The sequence below is a fragment of the Lepisma saccharinum genome, chromosome 3 (genome assembly GCF_977018435.1).
Source record: "Lepisma saccharinum chromosome 3, izLepSacc3.1, whole genome shotgun sequence".
In the NCBI taxonomy this organism is placed as follows: Eukaryota; Metazoa; Arthropoda; class Insecta; order Zygentoma; family Lepismatidae; genus Lepisma; species Lepisma saccharinum.
In genome coordinates this window covers 137,751,906-137,771,250 of record NC_139231.1, presented here as the reverse complement: position 1 = coordinate 137,771,250, position 19,345 = coordinate 137,751,906, and the positions used below count along the sequence as shown (strand labels likewise).

At 37.3% G+C, this 19,345-nt stretch overlaps 1 long non-coding RNA gene across 1 annotated transcript in view; it reads left to right on the top strand.

The window, feature by feature from the left end:
* Nucleotides 1–19,345, top strand: part of LOC145986026 (uncharacterized) — a 186,651-nt gene that overhangs the window by 35,634 nt on the left and 131,672 nt on the right. The window lies entirely within an intron of this gene.

Sequence of the window (19,345 nt, the reverse complement as noted above, 5' to 3'; positions counted from 1 at the left end):
GTATACAGAGGACGTATTTAGGAGGTCCGGATCCCCCCCCCCCCACACACACACCCGAAAGACGTATTTACGAAAATGAAATAATGAAAATATACTCGTTTAGCATTTGTTGTATAATTTCCTCTGAACTTATTGGAAGACAAGGATTATATTGGGATCATACGGCTTTGAGGAACAGGAAGGGCGTATTTAGGAGGGGTCCAGGGGTCTGTATTCCCATAAAGACTTACCAAGTACTAAAATTAAGTAATGAAAATATTAGCATTTGTTGCATAATCGATGGTTATTAATTTCCTCTGAACTTTTTTAATCAGAAACTTACTGTTCTCCAACTACATGTGACATAATTTTTGTTATTCGATCAGTATTCAATTATTCATTTACTTGACATTAATTTCATTGCCCGAGCACTTGTTTTTTTGTAAATTATTCCGATCTTAACTAAATGTAAGCTACGTAATGAATATGCACTGTTATATCTCTATTTTTATAGCTACAGTCTTTGTACCTAATCGTGTAATAATAATATAATATTAATTTATGTATTACAATTAGTATTACTTTGATTTAATTATTATTATTCCTGAGACACTTATTCCCCCCTCCCCGGAACAGATTTCTAGATACATGCCTGGTGGGAGAGGCGCATATTTGTTGGGACCCGTGTTGAACTGTAGATCCAGTCTCGCTACAAAACTCAACGCATGAGTTGTGTCTGATTGGAACTGACAAAGACACCCATGTTTAGGGTGACCAGACACATACATGTAAAAAAGAGGACAGAGCATGGTGAAAAAGGAGGACAAAGTCATAAAAAAGAGGACACAGCAAAAAATGGCAACTCATTTGCCATTAATCATAATTTAATCATTATAAAAAAAAACTCCCAAGACTTTGCTCACCTATAATTCTGATGATTTTTTTAAAATAATTTCCTTTTACCTTTAAGCAACGAAAGCAATCTCATCATAATCTATTATTTAACACATGACAATCATAACTAAGAATATATATATATAGTTTGAAACACAGAATTTTACTCTATTTACAATTCTTGGATATTAGAATGCAATATAACCATAAGTGAATGCAAATGTAACAAGTAAGCTTCACATTAACTTATTTCCAAAAACAGAATTTAAATTTTTAGTAGTTTAGATTGGGTCAAAAAATATGATTTTAATGCCACGAACAATTCTAGCACTCTTTCAACAGCAGGGGAAAGTAACAGTCACCTTATACTTTACCTCATCCTCATATTAATTTCTTCCATCCTTTAAGAGCTGGATATTTTATTGGAAGATCATTGATGAATTTACACTTTCACTTCGTTATTTCATAAAAGTAAATATGACTTAATAATCAAAATTCTCACTACGCGTTTCTGTATCGCGTATGCATGACTCGAAAATGAACTGGCCGACCCACAGGCCGACCTCTGTGGCAGAGTGGTTAGCACACAACACCAGAGATCCCGGGTTCGAATCCCAGCCTGGGCATGGGTGTTCTTTGTGAGTGTTTCTTCATCAAAATCATCATATCATCCTTCATCCTCATATTTGCGATTAGCCAAAAGTGGTAGAAAAGCGAATTAAAATAAACCATATTAGTCAATCAAAAAGGAACTGCTCAAATTACATGTGTTTCATAAGTCTCAGATTGTAAAGCAACGAGTTAGAATAATACATACTAATGACTAGGGTTGTGCGGGACAGAAATTTTTTTGGTCAGGACGGGGAATTTTTGTTAAATCCCAATGTTCGGGACGGGAAATTTTCAGAAACGGGCAATGATAAAAAATTACCGACTCTGTGGAAATCGTGAATTTTACGTCATTTCCCCCTTTTTTCTATTTCTGAAATAAAAGCTAACCATTTCCGAGAAATGTCAAGACACTTACAATGCAGAAAACATCAAGAATTAACCACTTTTTAAAACGACCATTTGAAAGTTCCGAACTGCTCGGGATCCCGAAATGTCTGGAAATAATTTCCCTAAGTCGGGATCGGGATTTGGATTTTTTTTACCGACTTTTCTGGATCCCGCACACCCCTACTAATGACTCGGTTGGAAAAGTGATCATGTTGAGCTCCCAGATGTTAGGTGAACATTGCTCTAATATTTAACGTAGCCCAAGTGATATGAATATCATTATGTGTGGAATCATTCTCTATGCAGAACATTTGCTACGGTCGATGCTATACTCTTTCTAAAAAAGGAGGACATTTACAGATTTTTTAAAAATCCGCCCGGACGCCGGACAGACACCTAAAAAGGAGGACATGTCCGGATAAAAGAGGACGTCTGGTCACCCTACCCATGTTAAGACTGGGACTCGAAAACTCGGCAACAGAGGAAGCAATAGGGGTCAGGGCAGTGGCGTAGATATAGTACAAGCAATGCAAGCACTGCTTGCACAATTAAAATATTATTTAATGTACTTAACGTTGAGTGCATTATTTATTTTCTATCGCACTCGATTTCGCGAAATTTTACGGCCGCAAATTCTCTCCGCAGCCCGTTGGCAAGCAGCAACCTCTCTGCTTGCAGCCACTGTGCGGGAAACCAACGCTTCTCAAGTATCATATGGCGAAGGGTAGATGCTGGTGAAGGTACGTCCCCAAACCACTAATAAAAGCTCTGCTTTTCGGAGCTTTTCGGCTTCTCGAAAACACCCGAGCCAAGCAGAAAGCAGACACTACTATCAGAAAACATATAAGTGTTAACATGATCTCGAAGATGGATATTTGCTTTATTATAAACACAGAATTATTGAAATAAATTAATATAACTGTTCCAAATTCCATGTAGATAAACTTTAAAGCATTACTTTGAGTTTCAAGATTTGACATGGTGTTCCGGCACTGGGGAGCGCTGGAATCTGCAGAACAGCTGGCTGTTGTCCGCTTCACACTTCTCTTGTCTCAAATTACAACGCACGCCAGTGTTGACAACTACCAAATAATTTACACTATATTTATCGTAAGTTTTCATACAAACAATGAACTGATGTTTTTTTTCGATAAAACGTATGTAAAAAAAAAAAAAGCAATGAAACTCTCTTCTGAGACCTGCAAATAGCAAAAACGTTAAGTCATAAATGCTATCCAACTCGAAATATTATTTTTATTAATATAATACATTATTAAAAAGAAGAAACAGCGCATGTTCTTCCTATTGTAATGGCCTATTATTCGAAAGCTTAATTAATTTTAAGCTTCAAGTCAGTTCTATTACTCCCCCGTGAACATTAATTTTTACAACGAGGTTGACATCACTTTTCTGTTAGGTTCTGAGCTTTTCGGAATATTTTCCATTTATGTGGGAAGAACGAGTGGTTGAAGTGAATGTTCTCTTTTGTGAAACAAACATGAATATTTCAAATTTCGTACGGGAAGCTGTAAGTAATAGCAAGTATTTTATTATCAATAACGTGACAAGAATTTTGAACTTAGCAGTATGGCCGTTGAGAGAGGAGTTCATGGAGTTATTTAAAATGTCCTTTCTTTCCTAGAAAAACTGGGGCAATGGACTGTATAATTTATATACCCCCCCCCCCATTTTTCGGAGTACTGCATTGCTTTCCTTCCTCTTAAGACCACGCTTCGCTACTGGGTCAGGGGATCGAAAAATCATTAATTAACACAAATCCCCAAAATTACCATTTTTACTATAATAGCTGTCAGTTCAACTCGAAAAAGTCGAACGTTACCGTTACATAATGATGTAGATAAATTATTACAAAAAAAAAAACATCACCTCGAAAAATGTTCTGTATCTTACACGAAAACTATTATTGCTTCGTATGATTTTTTGTTACTCTTTGTACATTTTGTCTTCTCGTTTAATATCTAAGAAACTAAAAGTTAAATATACAAAACAGTAATTTTGCCTGTAGTATTATATGGATGTGAAACTTGGTCCCTTACATTGAAAGAGGAACATGAATTGAGAGTATTTGAAAATAAGATCCTTAGGAAAATCTTTGGACCTAAAAGGGATGAGGAGACAGGTGAGTGGAGAAGGTTACATAATTTAGAACTACATAATTTGTATTCATGTCCAGATATTATTAGAATGATTAAATCGAGAAGACTTAGGTGGGCAGGCCATGTGGCACGAATGGAAGAGGAAAGAGGAGTTTACAGGATTCTTGTTGGGAAACCTGATGGTAAGAGACCTGTAGAAAGGCCAAGACGAAGATGGAGGGACAACGTTGAGATGTACCTAAAGGAAATCGGTAGGGATGGAAAAGAGTATATAGATCTTGCTCAAGATAGGGACAAATGAAAGGCCTGTGTTGCTGCAGCCATGAACCTTCGGGTTTAAGTAGGCTAGAGAGTTAGTTAGTTACATTTTTTGTATAACCGAAAAATTACTAATCTTTAAAAAAAGTATTGGCAATCAGATGGATTTTTTCTTGATTGTTGATTATAATCCCTACTTAGCTAGAAAATTCATAAAATTTAAAAAATGATGGCATAATTTATATCGTGTATTACATTTCAGAAAGTTCAACACTAGGAACTGTATATTCTGTTATTTGATATTTTTCACTATTACAACCATCTCCTTCTTCTCTCTCACATCTCTCTTTCTTCTCTCTTCCCTCTCTCTGTCTCTGTCTCCTTTTCACTTCCTCTATCTCTCTCTCACTGTGTGTGTGTTTACCTTCTCTTTTCCACCTCCCCCTCTCTCATTCTTTCAACCTCTGTCTCTTTCACTTTCTCTGGCTCCTTTCTTCTCTCCACCCTCTCTCTGCGACTCTTTCTACCTCATATTTCTGTGTTCTTAATAAGAACCCAAATTTCTCAACAAATAACTCCTGATTGTGTACCATGCAATTGTATACTACTTAGATTAGAGATGTGAGAATTTAAATGTATACAGAGAGATTAAATAATTTTGTTTCAATATTTTGGATATTAATTGTCAAAGTTTAAAAATTAGTGTTGTGCGACGGTCGTGGCATCCCATATCAACTATCCACAGTAAATTAGATTTACAGAGAGCCTTTGTGTATCTGTGTGCTGATACACCTAACGTAACAATTAGTCTTCAATTCTCCACCTTGTTCATAGGGGACTCTTGGACTGGATCTTGTGTCCCCAGATCGCTAAGTTATTTATTCCGATCTTAAAAGACTACCAAGTTTATGCATAAATGTTGGCTTCAAAACTGAAATAACAAACAAACAATTATACTAACTAATTTCAGTTTATGAGAAAGTTTTTTAATACGTTGTTTTAACAAAAGAATGAAGAGTTGATATATTTTAAGATAAAGTATGTTATTTTGTTATACAAATATTTTAGTTAACTGGAAACAGAATATAACATATTGCAGTCAATTAGTACTTGTATCTGATTTCATTAAATACAATTTTATCTTGGTAGCTTTCTTGGTTTCCTAATTCGAGATATCTACTGTTTTATCAAATGTTAATTTATCACTTGTCACCAACGAACCATGTTTCTATTTTCGTTTGTTAGGAAGATGTCACTATAATGACACTTACTGCCAATATTTAATTTCCATTGACAGATATACAGATGGATCAAATGGGATATTAAAATTACACCACACGAAAATTCCCCAAAGCTACCAATTTTATGAGTTCAAGTTGCCAATTAGGCATCTCACTAAGGTTAATGAATGAACCTTAATTTCAACAACAAAGTTAGATTTAAATTAAATGTTAAAATATACAAAACAGTAGTTTTGTCTGTAGTATTATATGGATGTGAATCTTGGTCCATTAAATTAAATGAGGAATATAAATTAAGAGTATTTGAAAATAAGATCCTTAGAAAAAGGGATGAGGTGACAGGTGAGTGGAGAAGTTTACATAATTTAGAACTGCATAATTTGTATTCATGCCCAGATATTATTAATTAGAATGTTTAAATCAAGAAGACTTAGATGGACAGGCCGAGTGGCACGAATGGGAGAATTAAGAGTTTACAGGATTCTTGTTGGGAAACCTGATGGTAAAAGACCAGTAGGAAGGCTGCCCAGGATAGACAGAGATGGAAGCCCTGTGTTGATGCAGCCATATACCTTCAGGTTTAAGAAGGCTAGAGAGTTAGTCCATTTCAACAACTTGTGAATAGTACTTCAGATTCGTAATAATGAATCGAATTAGGAATTTCATTAAGGCTATGAAAAGCTTGAGAATTTTTTTATAAATATCATAATGAATAAAATAAGAGGTACCAGTGTGCTTTTGTGAAAAATTACAAAACACGTACACACGCTCACACTTAGTACAATATGTGTGTGTGGTATGTAATGAGGATAATTTGCTAGGGCACTGTGCAAAACTGATTCTTCTTCTGAAGCAACTATCATTTTCCAGTGAAATTTTCATTACTCTTCATTATGTCTTTAAAAGGTGAAATTTGTTCCTGACGAACAGCGAAGGTCAAGTAGGGGCGAAGAAATATCAGAAGTCACGGATTCCTAATCACGGGATATGGGAAGCCCATTTAGAGCTAAGCGAGGGGCATCTGCTGACTCAGTGAGTGCAGTCTGCGAGAGTCGAACTTCCTGTTCTTTATGTCCACTTCCCTTTCTCGTTCGCAGTTTCGTAACCGAAGGATTTAGACCTGGAAATTGCTCCGAACGGCGAGAGGATAAATAATACTGATTCGGAAGCCCATAGAATTCAGTTGGAGTCAGTCGAATAATTTCGCGAGAGTTCATGAAAAGATGTTTGTTTTGTCAGCAAAGGGTTTGCCGTTATTCTGTGCACAATATTGAAAATATATAGACGAAATACATTTCTTTCGTGTATTTTTTTCAGAGATAACCGTGTCCACTTTGATCCCAAAGCTTTCCTTTCGTCGAGTCGGTTATTTTCGAGTTGTCTCAGTTGTTTGCATTTCCAGGTTGAAAGCGAGTTTCATCTACTGAAACCGCAAATCAACAAGCTAGTCGATGACGTTATCTCAGTTTAAGTGTCCAGAAATAAATGAGTAAGGATACATAAGAAGTCCTCCAAAATTCCACTGGATTTTCGTCCGCCATGCAAAATTCATACATCATTGAAAGGAGCAAGGGGGTGAACTTTTGAGAGCGTACCCAAGTCAACCTTACTTCCACGTATACATAGCACACCCCGGTAAGTGCCAACGAGGCTCTGGTGTCTGGGCTCACAGCCAGAATAGGTCTATTCCTCTGTGGGACTAGTATTGCCTACTTATGTTGCGTCGTGCATACGTGTTTGCGATTGACCATTCATCCACTTCAACTTATCACCAGGGTCAGCGATTATGGGGCATAGGAGGACAGTTTCCCCCTCACTTTTTTGGCCCCGCACTATGGCTTCGTAATGCTACAATCACGGGGATAGTGTTGCCCACGGGACGAGACGGGACAGGCTTTTAAAAATTCGAGACGAGACGAGATTGACCATGTGTCATAAGACAAACGAATATTTTCGGGACGAGACAGCATTTCCACGAGGCTCCACGAGACGAGACAGGCCAAAGTCTCGTCTCGTGGGCAACACTACACGGGGACCGTCTTTATGGCAGTGACCCTCTGTTGCCGCGTTTACCTACGAAGGAACTTGCGGTCAAACAGCCAATTAGACCTACCGCTGCCCCCCCCTCCTCTTTGAGCAACAAGCGGCAACCCTTCAAACACTCCTTCCCGAAGCAGCCAGCAGGGAAACATGATTTTTGACAAAATTGCGTTCTGCGCTGTGATTGGGGACCGGTTCGTACGCCGGCACTATTATAAATTTTGTCTACAAAGAGAAGGCAAACTTTCCTTTCCCCCTAATTTTGGCCACCAATCGCAACCTCTGCTTATCACCATTCATCCACATTGTCGCGATTAGGCAAAAGTGACAGAAACGCCACCTTAAATAAAGTAAACCAAACAAAAGGGAAAATAAATTTGTAGAAATGGACGAGGAATGTGCCACACTGGTAAGTGAACCATTGTTTATAGTGCGTCAACGTAATTCAATTCACTATTGAGAATGCCCAACAATTGGTAAACAATGTCGTTGCATGCAGACATATTTTCACTTTGTGGCTGCAATTGTTGGAATTGTGCTGTTAATTAAGACTGGAAGACACAGGCATGTTTCCTCGGGGTCATCAGTGGCCATCTGCGTATCTGCACGGTTCACAGACTCGCATCCAAGTATCCTACAGGTACGAGTCAACATACACACATTTATCAAGTGGCCTCCTTTGTTCCACGACATCCGAATATCACTTTTCCATTGTATTTGCATACGAGCGCGTACCCTTCTTCGCCTTCCCTTGAGGGGTGGGGCGCGGAATCTGTCCCTGGGGAAGTTCCATGACATCGGTCAGGAGAAAGAACTGCGTGGGACTCATTGTCTGAACACCGTCTCCTACACGATCCTCGGTTTCCGGTAGATTTTCCTGTTGTGACTTCACAACACACAGGCTGACCACGGAGTTATGTCGTCAGTGGTGCCAGATCATTGATAAACTTCCCAGACGCAAGAAATTTCACTGTATTCCTAATTTATCTAGAAATATATTTCTGGAGGGGTCCTTACTCACTCTCTCAAGTGTAGTAATAGCTATAATCATACTAGATAAATGCAGTACTTTTTTTTTCTGGAGTACCGGCACATTTTTATAGGTGAGGGCAAACGTGCCGAAGCACCGACATTTTTTTAATTAATCAATCTTTTTATACGTGAGGATAAAAGCAATAACATTTTATTTTAAGGAAAAAATGTGTTTTTTTTCTCTCTCTCTCTCTCTCTCTCTCTCTCTCTCTGTGTGTGTGTGTGTGTGTGTGTGTGTGAATGCACGCGGATGTAACTACATGAATGCACAATCATTTATGAACATACCACAATATTTTTGCATACTTGTAACTTGGATGCCAGAATAAATTTTGCAGGGGGGGTCAAAATCTAAAATATGCATCTTTAAGTTAGATATATTGACATGTTTATGCGTCATCATAAGAGACAAGTTTTGTAGAAAAAAGCTAGAAGCTAGAGAAAGATACGAAGATTATTAAAGAAGCTACAGAGAGAGAGAGAGAGAGAGAGAGAGAGAGAGAAAGAGGCGAGACAACACACATGCAGACAGAGAGAGAAATAGGGAAGTTAAAGAGATAGAGAAATAGGGAAATTAAAAAGAAATTGATTCATTGATTTGCTTTATTTTACTCCGCTATTTGTATCACTATTGGCTAATTTGCGAAGATGGGGATGAGTGATGACAAGATGAAATTGATGAATGGACACTCACAAACAACCATGCCCATACCGGGATTCGAACCCAGGACCCCTGGTGTCGTAGCGCGATGTGCTAATAACTCTACCACGGGGTTGGGAAAGAGAGAAAGAAATAGGAAAAGAAAACAGGCAGAAAAAGGGAGAGAAATAGAAGAAGTTCGATAGAGAGAAAAAATAAAGAAAAAACGACAGAAAGTGATAGGTAAAAGATAGAAAAAGAATGATCAAGAAAGCTAGAAGCAGACGTAGACATTTTTTCCTATTCCCAGTTGAGGAGTATCGGAACAATTTTTCCCAGAAAAGGAAGCACTGCATAAATGTCAAAATAGAATCCTTCAAGATTTTTAAGGTAACAAAAAATGTTATTTCCAATAAAAATCTTTATTACTTTTTGCATTTTAATATTATCATTAATTAATTTTCGCCAACGCTACCAATAAGAAAATTAATTGATTCCAATGAAAAATTATATTCATGTAAGTTTCAAGAAAAATAAACTCCATATTATACAACAGAGAGCATTTTAGTGCTGAGACATCCATTTTAATTTTATTTAAACCATTTAATTGTACCTACTTAATGGCAACTTTTTCTGGGGGCTATGAACCCCCTGAAACTCCCTTGAAGGTCCTTGATTGTTAGTAATGAAAATAATGCAAATAAAGGAAAGATTATGTGTATTAGGAAAGTTCGGTTCCTACAAGTAAATATGATGATAGGGGAGAATAGAATCCATAATGAAGAATATTTCTAATTTCTTGGGAGTACACTAACGAACCAAAGAAGATGTAGGAAAGAGCTTATAAGTTAGATAACAGAGGCAAATATGCAATGTTTAAATATACTAACATGATCCTTTTTATTATTGTTATTTTTCATGTAAGAGTCGCATTGTTCATTTTTATGTGTATGCATCAGGGGCGTATTATTCTAGGCTATCTGTGAAGTCCGAGGCTTACTTGTAATCAGGTTACATTAAAAGCTATACAGGGTGTCCACCAAAATAACAAATTCAAAATTCTTGACCTTTCTTTCCTTTTTGTTTCAATTTTTCTTAACATTTAATCGCCCCCTACTTATGTATAATTGGAAATTAAGAAAATATATATTTTTATTCAACGAAAAACCAGTACACAACACCAGTTAAGATAAGTTATACAAAACTTCACACATACAAGAATGTGATTCTTAAGAAACAAATTGAAAGAATCCTATCCTCAGCTCAATACAATTTTAGATTTCCAAATATTTAATTTTATCAAATCCCAGTACTGGTACGTATATAACAATGTAAATTCACTATACTGAAAACGCAAATAATGAAGATACAAATATCAAATTGGTTAACATTACAGAGAGAGAGGGAAGAATATTAACTACATGAAGACCCATGTAACTACAAAAGATTGAGAAATACTAGATTATGGTGAAAATACCTTATATTATACGAACTGCTGGTTGCAGTAACTAAAATTGTCATTCGTCGAAACGTACAATTTTCATATTGGTGCCTTGTTTGCATCTGCATTGCTCGATTGAAGCTTCGTCCTTGACTACAGGTGGAGAGAAAATATGGCGGGAGATGTCAACGTCTTGGTCTGTCATCTGTGTGCAAGTATGCAACGACGTGATCACCTCTGCGCGTTTCTTCTCGGTCGATCTGCAGGAAGCACCTGTCAACACGTCCATTGATACAGAACAAAGCTCACTTCAACAAGCACGCATCGACGTAGGCATAGCGGAAGACTGTTGACAAGATCTCCTCTCATTTTCAAGATGGATCCATGGCTACAGGGTGCACTGCCCGTAGGGCAAGAAAGGGGTTTGCCCCCCTTTGAACTCGATACTCGTATGAATAAAATTCAACAACATCATTGAATGTTCTGTAAGTAGAAGGAACAAAATCCCCTTCGGAAATAGCTATATATAAAACTTCTTGAAAAATTGAAAACACGATGAACAGAAAATTGTCAAAATATGCTCAATCAGGTATGAAATGGCCAAATATCCATATACCGGTATATGCCCTAAAGAAGCACCTTCATTTAATATTTTCGTAACATGAATTTCTGTTTATCCCAGGAACGATTCCCGGTGGAGATACATAGTGGTTCGGATCCCACTTTAAACTGTAGGTCCAGTCCCGATTAGCCTTACTTTGCATAAAGTGGACTTAAAACAACAAATCAATCAATCAATCAATCCCAGGAACATATCATTCTTGTTCCTTATTGTATTTGCAGTTTCTTTTTCACTAAAGGAAGATTTCGTAAGTTTTGTAACGAGGAGTTCACACTCTAGTGGATGATGGTCCTTGCCTAGTCTATTAACATCTATCCGAATCAAACTTAAATTTTTGTCTATTTACGACATAAAACATAAAGCATATGTGTGTGTGTGTGTGTGTGTGTGTGTGTGTGTGTGTGGGGGTGTGTGTGTGTGTGTGTGTGTGTGTGTGTGTGTTAGCTACACGAGGGTTGAAGTTTCGCATTTCTTAACGATATCTGAAATTTACACTCGTCTATATTGCAACTTATAAAAGCAGTTAATCTCTGGAATAAATATCACATATCAGAACTTTTAATATTTGTTCATAGAATAAATTTGTGTGTGCGTGTGCGTAGGGGTGGGTACCCGGAGAGGTTTGTATTTGCAAATTTGCAATAATGAACAGCGATATGTAAAATTGTTAGTCGAGCAGAAGTGATGATCAAATATTAAGGTTGAATTCATATAGGTGGGACCGTCAGAGACATCTAGTGAATATGCTTAAATTACGTTACGTAGAAGAACGTGAGCTACTGAAGAGTGATAATACGGTTTAAACAGTTGTGTGCAAGAAGTTTACCTAGTCCTCCATGTGCGTTATCTTACTCCAGAGTTGTTGTTTTGTAAAATTTGCGTAGATCTTTAAATGTATTCAAGAGTATAAAACAGTTTTACTGGGACGCATCAATACTTTTGTAGTGAAATTCCTTGGAGGGATAGCGTTTGCGTTGACTCCCACTGACCTTCAGACACATTTCAGGGGTTAATTGAAAAGCTAGAATTTCTCCTATGAAGTTTAACTCCAAAGAACCATCCCGCTTCTGTTTTTCCCATTTTTGCAAATCTTGCGAAAACTTTATTTCTCCTAATTCTTTGCTATGGCAAAGTTTGCTCCCTGGAAATGTGTCTGATATGCTTCCTTACCGTTTTGTTTTCTTTCTCTTGTTCTGAGCCCGAAACTAGAAGGATGTAAGTTTTCAAGGCGCTGGCATGCTGCATCAGAGCCGGGAAATTTTCGCGGGAGGAAAACAATTCTAGGAATTCTGGGAGAAAATGGCGAGGGTTGAAAGACCAGGCGCCCGTTTTTGTAATAAGCGAGTGTTATCCTACATTCCGACAGAACAGAAGACGAGGGACATGCGGCGTTTGCTTTGGCATGTCATCAAGCCCTCGCACCATTTCCCTGCAACGTAACTTACATTGACGTCACATTAGGAAGGCTGCTCGACATGGAACAATATGCGATTTCACACGGATAGTTGGTTGTGTCTTTCAATTCGTTCCTGGCAGTGTGGTGTTTGTAATGTAGTTTCAGATATTATTATTATTGTGTCAGTTATGTTAAAAGAAATGTTGCTCTTTTTATAAATGAACTCTGCCCCATGGTTCAACAGTCTCTTCAGAGTCAAGGCCAGTCAATCGAACAACTGGCCATCGCCGCTGTTTTGTGGTTTTCGAAACCGGAGTCCGCTATTTCTCCTATTCAAGTAGCTCCCCAATTGTCCTCACAATGGTAGGTCAACATTAAAAATTTCGAAGTTCCCCACCGGGAATCGAACACGGAACAGCTTGCACAAAAGATGGGAGCGCTATCCATATGCCTACTTGGGAGTCCGCTGCCTTTATAATACAGACACAAACACACTTGAGGGATTTGCTCAGTATCCTACTACCGACCTCCGTGGCAGAGTGGTTAGCACAGCGTACGACGCCAAGGGTCCCGAGTTCGATATCCGGTGGAGGCACATAGTGGTTCGGATCCCACTATAAATTGTAGGTCCAGTCCCGATTAGCCTTACTGTGCATAAAGTGGACTTAAAACACCAAATCAATCAAACTCAATTAATCAAACCGGCCTGAGGACGGGTGTTCTTTATTTGTGACCGTTCATCAATTTCATCATATCATCACTCATCCTCATCTTCGCAATTAGCCAAAAGGGGCAGATAGTAAAATAAACCAGACACATGAAATCTCAGTATCCTACTATTGTACCCGAGTAAACTGTTTGATGTCCATGATCTTTCGTCCAACGTGAGTTTGGAAGTGTGGTTGAGCTTTACAATAGAGTTGTTTACAAATAGACTAGCCTAGCACACATTTCTCCGTTTAAAAACAATCCGCATTATAAAAATTATCCTAATATTTTTTAGTATTTTGGGTTAATTGGTTGAAAATACTAAAGGTGAATAATATGCTCTATATGACAGAAACTCACGAAACGTAAGTGGCCGATCCAAATCAGTCATGTTTTTTTGTTTGATTGAGTTTGTGTTTTAAGTCCACTTTATGCATAGTAAGGCTAATCGGCTCTGGACCTGCAGTTTAAAGTGGGATCCGAACCACTATGTGCCTCCACCGGGTATCGACCCAGTGACCCCTTGATTACAAGACGACGACGCAACCACTGCGCTATCGGTGAGGCCCACTCGTTCGTCGTGTGTGTGTGTGTGTTTTTTTTTTTAAATATCACCACATGTAAGTAGCAATTCTATCCACGAACACAGTTGTCAAAATTTAACATTTAGAAAATATACACTGAGCAATGATAATTAAATACCGTTGTCTTATAACGATACATAAAATTATCAGTTATTATGTATATATGTGTATGTTTTAGACATGTTAGTAAAGTGAAGTTGCGTAGGTGCTCAATAGATGGCGTTGGTGGTACAGCATTGACATAATCGGGTTGGAGTAATCGTGTTAGAAAAAGTATTTTCTAAATGCTTTACTTTTCTTGAAGTAAAATATTACTCTTCTTATTTATTTACACTTAACCAATATTTTAAATTCGAAATCAACTAATTTACTGTTTCGGAATGTTAACATTGTAAATAAGTATAACAAATCAATCCAGTACAAGACTTCCTCCAAACATTCCGCATACCTTGTTGGTAACGTCTAACAGGCGGAGTGATACTTCAGTCAAAATTCGTTAAGTTGTACGAACTTGTTTACTCTCCTAACGATTAATTCAACATGGATGAAGGTTTGTTTCGTTATGGAACTTATGAACACATAATATAGCGAGTACATACATTAATCTTATCTGGCAAAGAATTGTTTTGGTTTTAAGAGAAGACAGCAAGCAGAAACTTATTTTGGGAGGGGTCCAAACCAAATGTCTCAGAAATAATAATAATAATATAAACGTTTAAATTAAAATAATTGTTATAATTTTATTCAATTACAATAATATTAATTAAAATATATAAAATAATATTGTATTGCTATTATACATGAATAGGTAAAAAAGACAAAATAAGAATGGAGATATATAAGCATATATGCACTATATATGCACTATGTATCGTACGTGTAGTTAAGATCGCTAAAATTTTGTATGAAAGCAACTGTCCTGAGAAAGAAATCAGGGCCAAATAGATAAAAATAATAATATTAATTAAATAGCAAGAAAGAATGTTAGATCCAGTTGATGAAAATTAAAGTTTCAGATTAATATATTTTATAGACATTCAAAGTTCGGCGGAAATAAATAACGCTCGATTATACGGCAAATGCTGAACAAGTATATTTTCATTATTTAATTTTAGTACTGTGCAAGCCTTTGGGAGGGGGTGGTCTGAACCCTTGGGCCTCGCCCTTAAATATGTCCTTGACAATGCGGTAGGATAGTTTTGTCTCAACGAGTTTCCCAATAAAATAATTATGCAACAAAGAGTCATTGTACGTACAACGTTAGCTTTTGTTTAGACACACACACATCAAATTAATGTTAAATAAAGCAATTGTACAAAGTAAATATTTACTGTCTTTAAATAAGTTCAGCTGAAATAAATATCACTCAATTATACAAGAAATGTTCAACAACGTATATTTTCATTATTTAATATTTGTATTTGGTAAGTCTATCGGTGAGGGAGGGGTCCGGACCCCCCCTTAAATACGTCCTTGACAGCAAGGAAGGGTGGTGAACTGGTGGCAAGTGTGAAGCGGGAATTAAGTTGCAAAATTCTACCGGTTTGCACCCACTACGTGAAGTGAGTATTTGATAAAACCTTAGGATAAAACGATCATTTGGATATGTGCTGTGGATAATACAATGCAGTCTTGAAGCAACCAAGCAGTGATCTACCAGGTGACCAGAATTAAAGTTACCCAACTCAGAGCCCTCTGTAGCATGTTTGAGGCATCGTAGAACTCTGAAATTTGGTGAATCCACTATGCAGACCATGGAAAAGAGGATGGCGATAAAAAAGTTCAATTTTCCGCCACCAGGTTGAAATGTGGCGCTGTAATAATGTACAAATTTCTTCCATAACTTTTGTTCAGCACTCACGTTAAGTGATTTATTTAGCTGAGATATTAATTAGAAAGAATTAATTAATTAGTGGCTGGAAGTTGCGAAAAAATAATTTCTCGTTTATTGCAAGATTGCAAGGTAAAGGCAAATCCATAACAAATTGAAGCAGTTTACGTCATTATTAAAACCCACCATGGAAGTACAGCGCCACATTTCAACCTGGTGGCGGAAAATTAAACTATTATTTTATCGTCATCCTCTTCCCCATGGTCTGCATAGTGGATTCACCAAATTTCAGAGTTCTACGATGTCTCAAACAGGCTACAGAGGGCTCTGAGTTGGGTAGCTTTAATTCTGGCCACCCGGTACATCGGAATTTAGTTTAGAAGGTAAGATTGAATTTAAATAAACTTTCATCCACACTGGTGCAAGGGCAAAGTTATTCAACAGAATTGAAAACATGTACCTGGTGATTTAAATTGCAACTGTTTGAGCGAGACATTGTTTCTCTTGATAATAAGACTTTACGTATAAAGTACTGTCTATCTTTATTAAGTGATTTGTGTGTGAGAGAAAAATGTGGCTTGTCTCCAAATTTGACGATGTATGAACTTAGTTCATGTTGATGTAACTCGTTGTTGTTGTTGCTTGTTACTGGCTTACGCCACCTATCTTTGGCGATTGGCATTGACACCGGAAATGAGACACCTATTCGGAGTAGGGTTTTATGTAAGGATTCCGATGTAAGGTGTTGGGGCGTTGAAAAAACAGATGCGTTATTGTTTGATTGGAAGGAAGTTGTAGTGTTGGTTCACGAGCACACGACCCGTGCGCATTCTCAAGGTGAGCACGCTGCCCGAAGTAGTTTCAATAACTGATACAAAGTTGTTTGATGACGATTTGCGTGTACTACATGTAAGTTCTCATGCTTGGTACTACCTCGTGTTGCATTTTTTTTCATTTTATCCGAGGGAGCAAGTCTGTGTAAGGTAGGTGTAATGGGGTTATGTATTCGCGTGTTCTAGCTTGTTTTGCGTAAGTGTATTCCAAGTCTTGGGATTTGTGTTGATTTCTGTATGCCTTAAGGTATGTGAAGGCTATTTTCGGCACCTTATTTTGTAGTCGTAATGCTATTGATATGGAAGTATCTCTAGTCTGTAGGCTTCTGTGTCTGTTCATGATAATGTTTGAAGCACGCTCAAGGCGTCGGTATCATAAGCGTGGGCAAGGGGGGCAATTACCCCCCTAATCCCGGATATTCGCAGATTTTTTCACGAAGGGACAAGCCAGGTATTTTTTCACGGGGCATATTACCCCTATAATAGTGTTTCCCCCTCAAGAAACACCACTTGAATTAGAAATTATCTCATTCCTGCATCCCCATTACATAATAATTTATGTAAATTGCTATGACTGAAATCAAATTATACGTGTGAAATATATACTTTTAGGTTGACATTAGTTTTCGAAGGGGGAGGTGTGGCCTTCCTTGTCCCCCCCTTCCAGACGTTCAATGCCTCTGTATTATTATACTTTCACCTAGAATTTTAGTGAATCTTATCGCTGTTAATGTTATTAAACGATATTAGCTATACTCTTAAAGAAAATGAAGTATTTTCAAGCCGATGAAAGTTCAAAGCAACTACGGGGAATGGAGGTGCAGTGGCGCAACCACAGGGGAGTATTGCCCCCCTCCCCCAACCTTGGACGGAAATCAATTCTAGGGGGGCAAACATTGAAGTAAAAGAAAGCAAAACTAGCAGAATCTAAGAGTAGCAGGACAAAAGATACTCAAGATGGAATTAGTTTTCACGTCTTTCTTGCATTATATCTTCCAGACGGCCAAAGCACCTGCAGAGGGGCAATTGTCCCCTCGACTTCAAATATTGCTCGCTTCACTCGCAATATTTCCTTTTCTTACAGACTTGACAAGTTCAGAGCCGTAGCTAGGGGGCGGCGGGAGTTGTCCCTGGGCGCCGAACAATCTGAATGAGAAAAATTCTAAAAGAGAATGACATGGTGTCCCATGAATTATTTTGCGCCCTATTAAATCAATACTGTTTTCAATTTGCAAAAATTTGGATCGAAAAATTTTCTTGCTCTCTTCGCTCGCAATTTGTTTTCTGTAATGCAATGTAAATTACCAGAGAGAAAAGTGAGAACAACTATAAGTACTTCAGGCAGCAATTGCCGCTATAACACTTTGGTTTGGAGGAAAAGGAGCGCGCACATTTCAGAGACAATTTATATCATTTTTGGTGTTGGTTTGTTATGGGGAGGAATGAATTATTTATGTAATGTATTTATATAATATATATATATATATACACATACACACACACATAAGATAAGATCATTATTGCCGTAAGACATTACAAGAATGTATCGATATCGTCAACTTATATTATTATTAATTTATAAAACAAATAACTAGGTTACTAGATTTCTTCTAAAGACAAATTTTATGTATCAAGATCTCTAGTATAAATTTATTTGAACAAATATTTCTCAAAGTCTACAGAGTAGTATTCATTAACTTCATAGACACACTCATTGTTCAAAATTTTTAAAATAAACTTCTTAAAACTATTCATTTTTAGAGATTTTAAATATTGTGGTAGTTGATTGTAAATTTTTACCGCCATATAAGTCATATTTCTTTTAGATTTACTGTGTTGGTTTGGTATCTTCTTACACTTATATTGACTCGATTTCTTGTCGGTAGAGGCACACAGTGGTTCGGATCCCACTTTAAACTGTAGGTACAGTCCCGATTAGCCTTACTGTGCATAAAGTGGACTTAAAACACCAAATCAAACTTTTGTAAAATATTGTGTAGTACTAAATATAAGATCCTATAAATGTACAGTGAAGGTAGACTGAGTACTCCCAACTTAACAAAGAAAGAGCGACAGTGTGATTTAGGAGACTCCTTGCATATTATTCTCACTGCTTTTTTTGAAGTTTGAATATTTTATTTGAGTGTTATATATACACATATGCGCACGCACGCACCCCCCCTCCCACACACACACACACACACACACACAAATGTCCATCAATGTAATAAAACTAAAATAGTGAGGAGAAATGAGGTTTTTCTTTCCCGACTGAACTTTCAAGGCTTTTTCCCTCCCTAATCAGAGGGTCTGCGCACGCCTATGGTAAGGATGTGTGTGTGATGTTCCCGAGGCTAGTGCTTAAAGTAAAGCTCCATAGATGGCGTAGCATTCTACCGAGAATAAGGACGTGTTGGAAGGTAATTTATAGTTGCGAATTATTTTGTGGGACGGGATATAAAACATAAATAAAATTATTTCTTCGTTGCTATCTACTGATCTGTCCGTATATGTGTGTTCACTCCCAGCGGCGGCTTAAGGGCCAGGAGCACCAGCAAAACTTCAAGATTTACTTCAATAATTATAATCACAATAGTAATAAGCCAACTACTGGTTATCATATGCTTAATTTTTTTTTGAACCTACATTATTTCACGAGTTTGTTTTTTGTTAGTTCTTATGGTTTTATTTTCAAAATATATTTTAGGAATCCCTTATCGTCGGCGCCTT